The sequence below is a fragment of the Procambarus clarkii genome, chromosome 74, assembly GCF_040958095.1.
Source record: "Procambarus clarkii isolate CNS0578487 chromosome 74, FALCON_Pclarkii_2.0, whole genome shotgun sequence".
Taxonomy (NCBI): Eukaryota; Metazoa; Arthropoda; class Malacostraca; order Decapoda; family Cambaridae; genus Procambarus; species Procambarus clarkii.
In genome coordinates, this window is record NC_091223.1 from 12,759,411 (window position 1) to 12,769,988 (window position 10,578).

Below are 10,578 nucleotides of genomic sequence, written 5' to 3' on the forward strand. Positions count from 1 at the left end.
TCGATCCTGCAGCCACATCTAGCATCTAGGCGAGTACGTACAGACACACAGTTACCAGTTGATTGGCAATTGAGAGGCGGGACCAAAGAGACAAAGCTCAACCTCCGCAAGCACAATTAGGTGAGTATACACACACACACACGCGCGCACACACGCACACAGGCATGAGCCACAGGGACGTTAGAAAGAACTTTTCCAGTGTCATAGTAGTTAACATATGGAATACATTAGGCAGTGATGTAGTGGAGGCTGACTCCATACACAGTTTCAAATGTAGATATGATAGAGCCCAGTAGGCTCAGGAATCCGTACACCAGCTGATAGGCAGTGTAGAGGCGGGACCAAAGAGCCAAAGCACAACCCCCGCAAGCACAACTAGGCAAGTACAACTAGGTGAGTGCACAAAAGCTGGGGTCTGGCGCCGTCAGTCCATTTCCCAGGCTTGAAGATATAGATATTGTTGATACGAGAGCCGTGGCCGGCGCCATTATCGCTCTACATAAGCCTTTTACACCCAGTACAAGAGCCAGCAGAGCCGCCTCTTGGCTCTGTGTCGCCACTTGGCTCCGCCGGCGGCTCCTGACAAGACTGCGGCTGCTTCTGTGCATCGAGACCCTCCTGATGCGTCGTGGGAAGCAGGAGGATGCTTCCAGGGGGGACTCTTCCAAGGAGAATGCTTTTAGGGGAATGCTTCCAGTGGAACGCTTCCATGGGGGCGCTTCCAGGGGGGCGCTTCCAGGGGGGCGCTTCCAGTGTGACGCTTCCAGTGTGACGCTTCCAGTGGGACGCTTCCAGGGGGGACGCTTCCAGGGGAGCGCTTCCAGGGGGACGCTTCCAGGGGAGTGCTTCCAGGGGGACGCTTCCAGGGGAGTGCTTCCAGGGGGACGCTTCCAGGGGAGTGCTTCCAGGGGAGCGCTTTCAGTGGGACGCTTCCAGTGGAACGCTTCCAGGGGTGACGGAGGCTGATGGACGCTTCCATAAAGGGGGATTGTTGGAGCTTTCCAGTTGTGAAACTCATCCAAGGAAGATAAACTATAATGGAGGCTTCCAGATGGAGAAAGAACTCTTGGGCTCTCGAATTTGTATATAGTCGATGGTAAATTTGCTGGACAATGTTTCGCTGCGAGAGCGACCAGTGGTGAGGGTGTTGTGTTGTGGCTTTTATCTGATGCCTATATTTACCTAGCAGTAAATAAGTACCTGGGGAATTACAGCTGGTGGCGGGGCTCCTCACAGCTGGTGGCCGGCTCCTCACAGCTGGTGGCGGGGCTCCTCACAGCTGGTGGCGGGGCTCCTCACAGCCGGTGGCGGGGCTCCTCACAGCCGGTGGCGGGGCTCCTCACAGCCGGTGGCGGGGCTCCTCACAGCTGGTGGCGGGGCTCCTCACAGCTGGTGACGGGCTCCTAAGCCAATAGTTGTACCCCAAGAACCAATGAGTATTTCTCCCACGTAAAAAGCAACACGGGAGGGAGAAAATTCGCTCCCGCGTGATTGGCTACATTTTCCTTGCCTAAAATTGTCACGCGTTGTTTTATTCATATGATAAGCGCCGCTCTTCGTATACCCTGACGTCTGTCAGTGTTGCTGCACACTGAGAAGTGGCACTGTTGCAAGGGCTGTTGACGTTACAAGAGTTGTTACATTCTTGTACAGCCACTAGTACGCGTAGCGTTTCGGGCAAGTCCTTAATCCTATGGTCCCTGGAATACGATCCCCTGCCGCGAAGAATCGTTTTTTCATCCAAGTACACATTTTACTGTTGCGTTAAACAGAGGCTACAGTTAAGGATTTGCGCCCAGTAAATCCTCCCCGGCCAGGATACGAACCCATGACATAGCGCTCGCGGAACGCCAGGCGAGTGTCTTACCACTACACCACGGAGACTGCAATCAATGACGTGGATCACATCAACTAGTGCAAGTGATTGTAGTGGGTGCGGAAGTTGTCAACAAATTCTGGAGATTTGCAGGTGACCAGGAGCCGGTTGGCCGAGCGGACAGCACGCTGGACTTGTGATCCTGTGGTCCTGGGTTCGATCCCAGGCGCCGGCGAGAAACAATGGACAGAGTTTCTTTCACCCTATGCCCCTGTTACCTAGCAGTAAAATAGGTACCTGGGTGTTAGTCAGCTGTCACGGGCTGCTTCCTGGGGGTGGAGGCCTGGTCGAGGACCGGGCCGCGGGGACACTAAAAAGCCCCGAAATCATCTCAAGATAACCTCAAGATAGATAGTTTCTGTATAGATTGGACAGTGTAAGAGGTAATAGTCAAATTAGTGGTTGGTGTGGTAGACTAGTAGTGGTAACATTTATAATGGTAGTTTAAGACAATGTGCTAGTAGTGTGTGTGTGTTCATCTATTCGTACTCGCTTATTTGTGCTTGCAGGATCGAGCATTGACTCTTGGATCCCGCCTTTCCAGCCATCGGTTGTTTACAGCAATGACTCCGGTCCCATTTCCCTATCATACCTAGTTTTAAAATTATGAATAGAATTTGCTTCCACAACCTAGAGTACCACCAGAGGTACCAGAGACCAGAGGTGGTAACCTTTCTAGGTTTAAAAAAAAAAAAAAATATATATATATATATATATATATATATATATATATATATATATATATATATATATATAAATATATATATATATATATATATATATATATATATATATATAATGTCATGCGAGAATAATAAGTGAACTATATCAGCCCTGATTACATTATAAGAAAAGATGCATCCTAAATATATAAAAACCAGATCTCAAATTCAACAGTAAATAAAAAACTGTTTTTATTCTTAATAATTAATTTGTAGTCCAATTGTAGCAGGTCTGGAAGCCTTATTTTCTGTCAATTGTATTTTAAATGCAGAATAAATATTGAGAGAAAAATATCTGAATACACAATTAGAAAATTCTGAAGTATATTTTGCAAATTTTTAAGCCCGCCAGAATGAGTGAATTGTTCATGGGGACGTGAGTGAATGTGTCAGTACTCGAACTAGTTGAAAGTATGATACATTGATGAGGTGATGAGGCAGGTGTTGATGGGGGGGAAGGATGGGGTGTTGAGGCAGGTGTTGATGAAGGGGGAGGATGGGATGGTGAGGCATGTGTTGATGAGGGGGGAGGATGGGGTGTTGATGAGGGGAAGGATGGGGTGGTGAGGCAGGTGTTGATGAGAGGGAAGGATGGGGTGTTGAGGCAGGTGTTGATGAGAGGGAGGATGGGGTGTTGAGACAGGTGTTGATGATGGGGGAGGATGGGGTGGTGAGGCAGGTGTTGATGATGGGGGAGGATGGGGTGATGAGGCAGGTGTTGATGAGGGAGGAGGATGGGGTGTTGAGGCAGGTGTTGATGTGGTGGAGGGAGGCTGACGGGTGTTTGGGTAAGAATGCGTGTTTGAGAGTTAGGAAGAGGAGGAAAAAGAAGGAAGGAAAGGCAAAATGAAAGAAATAAGATGAAGAAACGATGGAGAAGAGAGAGAGGAAGAGGAGAATACCAGAAATGAAGGAATGAGAAAAGCGAAGACATAATGGCAGGAAGAGAGGTTATAGGCACGAGAGAGAAGAGGAAGGCCCACAGTACGTTCAGGCTGGAGCACAACCACTGAGCTTGATTAACTAATTGAATAATTGATGTGTTGGCACGACAACGCAGCCACTGAAAGATATATGTGGCCCTATAGGACCCCCATGACCCCCCCAGGACCCCCCAGGACGGCCAAATCGAATCCCTCAAGGATTCGAACCTAAGCCGCTAGGGGGAACAGCACCTGGGCTACCTCCTTGTATACTAGAACTTTAATTTTTAAAGTTTGCAATAACTGTAGTCTGATATATATATTGTTAACTGATGAATTGATGAGGTACATCATTATTTTATATATAGTCTTGAACATTTGTCTCTATCTCACCTACAGACAATAAATGAGAATAATCATTTGATATCTAAACTGGTCTGTCATCTTAGCATATGTAGCAGCATAAGGACACGGGCGCTGGCTGGGGGGAGGAAGATAACATGTCTATAATCCCTAAGATGGCTCTTGTCGGGGTCAGCGACGGATGTGACTCTTGAATAAGCTAGAGAGGTCTAATGTCCTGGTTGGGAGTGCGTCTCTAGTTTCATAAGTAGGCGAGGTTAACGTCAGGCAGCATGGGTAATATATAGTCTTGCCCACTCAACAGGCTGTATTACGGGCTATTCATGCCCATGCCACCTCTTGGGTGGCTTAATCTTTATCAATCAATCAATCACAGGCTGTTTACAGTTCACTTCGTGCCGTCTCACATACGATGTCTTCGTAATACGGGATCCGCAACCAAGGTATCTGCTAGAACATGAAAGGAATGAACTAACTTCTCTCAAGTTCTGTCTGGATAGACGAAAAGTTGATACAATAGAATGTTCGCTTCCTATCCTCCATGTTATGGTCTCTCTCGCGTTGTTTTGACTACCTTGTAGCAAATGCATTTTTAAACGTCAGCAGAGTGCTCGGTTTCGTGTTGAACTTAAGGCCTGTCAACCTTCGGACGGTTATTAAGGCTGTGGCGCTAGCTTATTGACCAGCTAGCTTGTATACGTCGGTAGACCCTCACAGAGTGTACACCAATAAGAATGAGGGTCTTCTCAGTGTGTGTGTGTATCCCTTAAAGTGTGTACTGAGTGTAAATGTGTGGGCGGTTGAACAAGTCGCCCATCACTACCCAAGTGTGCAGACAAGGAGTCACAATAACGTGGTTGAAATATGTTGACCAAACCCACACACTAGAAAGTGAAGGGACGACGACGTTTCGGTCCGTCCTGGACCATTCCCAGACCAATCTGGAACAATCCTGGACCGATCGACTTGAGAATGGTCCAGGACGGACCGAAGACTATCCTATACGGATCGACCCGTCCCTAGACTATCCTATACGGGTCGACCCGTCCCTAGACTATCCTATACGGGTCGACCCGTCCCTAGACTATCCTATACGGGTCGACCCGTCCCTAGACTATCCTATACGGGTCGACCCGTCCCTAGACTATCCTATACGGGCCGACCCGTCCCTAGCCTATCCTATACGGGCCGACCCGTCCCTAGCCTATCCTATACGAGCCGACCCGTCCCTAGATTATCCTATACGGGCCGACCCGTCCCTAGCCTATCCTACGGACGGACCCGGACCCAAGAGGAGCCTTTCCAGGTCGTCCCCAAGACCTTCCCTACCCACCTTCAGGGGCAGTTGTACTCCGAGGATGACAAACGATGAAATGCAAATACAGTCCTCTGAATATGTTCAGATTTACAAAATATTTTTACCATACCGTGAGGGAGGCGAAGACGTTGCTTACTATTTTTCACATCGAGCTGGTTCCAATAATGTATTCTCCGCCAGCATTTGTCCCTGTAACACTTCGTGGTTCACAAGCATAAATTTTAGCGATCGGACCTGGTGCATTGAAAAGTTTTGAAATAAACTTAATGCTTAAGGTAGTTCAACTTCCCCTACATATGTATGACAATAGGTAATTAGGGTTCTACATATGGTGTTATAATGCAGGGCAAATGCACCTTTGACAAGCCACCGGCTTCCTGTCCTCATCGAGGTCGCTAATATTAGTGGCCCTCAGGTAAATTCAGCTAAATAATGACTTGACACTTATTTGAGTAATTGTGTTGTTTCGATAGCACAGTTGGCTTCACTCTAGACTCGCAGTCTTCCTGTCCCAGACAAAATTATTAACAAGCGTAGAAGCTATCAAATATTTCCAGTAAATATGTGCCAAACCAATTGAATTACAACCAATTATAACCAACTTAAAATAGTTAATGTGAGCCCCAACCTCTTGGTCTTATGGTGGCCAGTGTTGAGGGCAGCAATAACAGCGTCAAAATAAAGGTGCTTTAGGGCAAGATCAGTGCACAACGACAGCGTCAGAATAAAGGTGCTAAGGGCAAGATCAGTGCACAACGACAGCGTCAGAATAAAGGTGCTTTAGGGCAAGATCAGTGCACAACGACAGCGTCAGAATAAAGGTGCTTTAGGGCAAGATCAGTGCACAACAACAGCGTCAGAATAAAGGTGCTTAAGGGCAAGATCAGTGCACAACGACAGCGTCAGAATAAAGGTGCTTAAGGGCAAGATCAGTGCACAACGACAGCGTCAGAATAAAGGTGCTTAAGGGCAAGATCAGTGCACAACGACAGCGTCAAAATAAAGTTGCTTAAGGGCAAGATCAGTGCACAACGACAGCGTCAAAATAAAGTTGCTTTAGGGCAAGATCAGTGCACAACGACAGCGTCAAAATAAAGTTGCTTTAGGGCAAGATCAATGCAATACTTAACAACATCGCACGAACAAGCAGATTATTTTCTCGTATTTATTTGTGTTGTGAGTGTTGCAAACACCCCCCCCCCCCCACCCCTCACCCGGTGCAGCGAGTGGTTGCAACTCATGCCAGGTGAATAGATGCATCAGATGAAAGAAACTATTTGTTTCTGTGTCGGCCGAAAATCGAACCCCGGGTGTGTGGACTGCGAATCCCAAACACTGTCTCGCTCGGCCGCGAGACTCCATCCAAGAAAAGTTTTGATGTTCAAGACTTATGAGTGAAATTGTTAGCAATAAAGTCGATGAAAAATAAAGCAACTGGAGACAATTTATTGGAAGCAATAAACGGAATGATTGTCCTCTCCAGTGGTGGCAGTTTTTACTTGAACTGAATTTTCAATAAATGTCAATTAAAGAAAGTTTTTTTCATGAAGTTCAGTTTTGTCAACTTCCCCCCATCCCCCCCCCCCCCACCCACCCCACCCCACCCATGACAGTTATGGATTGTATTGTCAACCCCCCCCCCCCCTCCCTACCCCGACAGATTGACAGGTGCTGTCAATCTCCACCCCCACGACAGCTGGTGCTGTCAACCCCCCTCCCCCCTCCCTCTCTCTTACGACATCAGTGTTGTCAACCCCGTCCTCGTCAGCAGTGTAGCCACCTTTTCCCCAGGACAAAAGAATAGCCCCTTAGCCCCCCCCCTGGCGTCACCCTCTCCCCCCCCCCTTGGCGCCACCTCTCCCCCCTGGCGTCACCCTCTCCCCCCTGGCGCCACCTCTCCCCCCTGGCGCCACCTCTCCCCCCTGGCGCCACCTCTCCCCCCTGGCGTCACCTCTCCCCCCTGGCGTCACCTCTCCCCCCTGGCGTCACCCTCCCCCCCCCCCCCGGCGTCACCCTCTCCCCCCCTGGCGCCACCTCTCCCCCCCCCTGGCGTCACCCACTCCCCCCTGGCGTCACCCTCCCCCCTGGCGCCACCTCTCCCCCCTAACACCACACAGACACAGGCTGTGTACATGGGGCGCCAGACTTGTTGCTGCCTCAGTGTTGGAGAAGCTGCTCACGCTGCATGTTGTTGTTGTTGTTATAGATTCAGGTACTCGGAACAAGTTCCAAGTAGCACGGGCTATGGTGAGCCCGTAGTGGACTTACCTGGCACAGGAGCGGTGCTTGCTCAGGCTGCAGGCGGCTCTCAGCCTCGCGTGTTTGCTAGGGACTCCAAGTGACAGCTGGAACATTAGTGATAATACACATTCACAATAGCGTGATATATCAAGTGAACAAATCCACAATGAGGGTTCGAACCTAGGCGCTGGGTGTTCCCAGAGGCGCTCTAGTAATACCCACTTTATAGGTTCGAACCCTCATCAAGGCTCTTGTTGGGTTTGTTCATTAGTGATCATGCTGCCCCGATGACCCGGAACCAGTCACTGGTGCTTGCTTCATCTCTCATTATCCCACGATAACGCTTGACAGTTGGGTGGACAGCGCTTCGGATTCGTAATCTTGAAGTTCCGGGTTCGATCCCCGGTGGAGGAGGAGACAAATAGGCAAAATGTTTATCACCCTCATGCCCTTGTTACCTAGCAGTAAATAGATACCTGGGATTTACACAGCTGTTAAGGGCTGCTTCCTGGGGGATGTGTAACAAAAAGGAGGCCTGGTCGAGGACCGGGCCGCGGGGACGCTAAGCTCTGAAATCATCTCAAGATATGATAAACCAAAAATTAACAAAATACTGACGGGCAAGAATATAGATTTTTTTGACGTCGCAGACTGTCACAATAGCATGGTTGAAACGAATAGGTTTTCTCACTTTTAAATGATTTCACGTGCGTGAGTTGGGGGTTATTTTATAAATCTTGTTTGTCCATTTAAAATTAACAAACGACAAAAATCTGTTATTTGGAAGTTGAGTAGTCAGATATTGGTGTCTCAAGCAACTTTTATTTGTATTTCAAGAATTCTTCACTGAAGCAAGCCTCGTGCGTATTTGCTTTTTGTTTTTTTGTCATCTTATTGAAGTAAAATGTTTGTAAAGATTAATATCCGGCTTGAAGGGTGTGTGCGAGAGGTCCTGTTGAGAACTCCTGATACCGCTCCCCTCCCCTCGACCCTGGTCTATGATGAGAAACATTACAATATTTGAAACAATGAAATCATATTAACGTAATGTATCTGTGAGAAAATCAGTAGGAGCCATGAGGAGGATTCGAACCCACACACTTGGTACTCCCAAGCACACGCCCGAGACCACTAAACCAAGACATGGTTAAAAAGTTATGCAATTTGGGATACAACTGACACCTCTAGGGATTCTGAGGCTTCTAATCAGGGTTTTACACATTGCCCTGCATGCACTCATGAAAGGCAGGACCAAAGCGCCAAAGCTCAACCCCCGCAAGCACAACTAGGTAAGTACTTAATGAAAAATCAGTAGGAGCCATGAGGAGGATTCGAACCCACACACCCAGGTACTCCCAAGCACACGCCCTAGACCATTACAGGACCTATAGATGATTCAATTGAATCCCAGGTTGCATTGTGTATCCGATCCCACGATCGTCGTCGCCCCTAAATCAACACAACAGGTTGCATTGTTTTTGACCATGTCATGGTGTAGTACTGTAGTACTTGCGTATCAGTGACTACGGGAAAGTGAGGACTAAGTTTCAGCCCCGCTCCTGTGCCAGGCAAGTCCATCACGGGCTCACCATAGCCCGTGCTACTTAGAACTTTTAGTTCCCAGTAGCTGAATCTTAAACAACAACAGTGAGGACTAGCTCTTTATGCCCCGCCTCCTAACCCATTGCGTTAAAGTTTCACTATTCTAACAATTACCATCTTTGTCAAACATTAAGGAAAAGTTGTGAATGGAAGTGGTTTCCACAACTTTTAGTGCATGCCACTTGTTTACCACCCATACAGGGTATGAGTATTTCCTTATATTTTTTCGACTCGCTTGCAATTTCAGCTTTCACTTGTGTTCTCTTGTCCTACTGTCTCTCAACTTAGAGGCTGTCTCTGTCCACCTTATCTATTCCCCTTAGTATCTTTTATGTTGTTGCCATAGCTTCTCTATTTTTTACTTTCCTCCAAGGTTGAGATCCAGTTTCTTCAGCAAATCCTCATAACTTAACCCTCTAAGCTCTGGTACTTATCTAGTAGCAAACCTCTGCACTTTTTTGTTATTTTAGTTTTATGTTTTCCATAGTATGGATTCCAAGCAGGTGCTGCAGATTCCAGTACTGGTCTGACAAAAGTTGTGTAGAGTGCTTTGAACGCGTCCTGATTTAAGTTTTTAAACGACATTCTAATGTTTGCTGCAAGTGTCCCATATGCCGCCGATGTCACTCTGACTGTATTTGCCACTTGTGTTAGGGATGGAATTATATCCACTCCCAAATCTCTCGCTCTCCAATTCCTCCAGTTGCCTTTCATTAATGGTGTAGACACCATCTGGTCTTCTTTCTCCCTTCCCCCATCTTCATTACCTCACACTTATTAGGATTGAACTCTAGCAACCCTTTGTTTGTCCACTCCTGGAGTTTGTTAAGGTCTTTCTGTAACATTCAGCAGTTCTCTGTTTTTACATTCCTCATTATTTTGGCATTGTCCACAAACATTGACATGTACACGCTCACTCCCTCGGGTAGATCATTAACAGAAATTAGTTAGAGTAGTGGTTCCAGGATCGATCCTGGGGGGGGGGGGGGGGGGAGGGGAAGAAACCCCTCTTGTTACATTTCTCCAGCTGGAAACCTCACCTCTGACTGTGACCCAGTTTAGTGTTTTCCCAATTATCCCAGCTTGCTTTTCCATCTTGCACATGAGCTTTCATGAGGAACAGTTTCAAATGCCTTTTGACAGACTAGGAAAATGCAATCCACCTAGCATTCTTTTTCCTGATGTATTCTAATAACCTTGTCATAGAACTCAATCAAGTTTGTCAGGCATGACTTTCCCTTTTTAAATCCATGCTGCTGTTCTGTTACAAAGTTTATCCTCTCTAGATGCTCTTCTATTTTTGACGTGATTAATCTCTCTAGCATTTGGCAAGGAATACTTATCAGTGACACTGGTCTGTAATTTACTGCCTCATGCCTGTCCCCCTTTTTTGAATATTGAGACATTTGCCTTTTTCCATAATTCTGGAAGAATTCCTATTACTAATTACTAGCTAGCCTAAAATTCAATACCAAGGAAGCCAGAGTCCTGCTCCCAGGTACAATTTCATCTCATGAACTACTACTACATCAG

General features: G+C 47.2%; 1 long non-coding RNA gene across 1 annotated transcript in view; it reads left to right on the plus strand.

Annotated features, from left to right (window-relative positions):
* LOC123767317 (uncharacterized) overlaps positions 1–10,578 on the plus strand; it is a 59,335-nt gene that overhangs the window by 43,065 nt on the left and 5,692 nt on the right. The window lies entirely within an intron of this gene.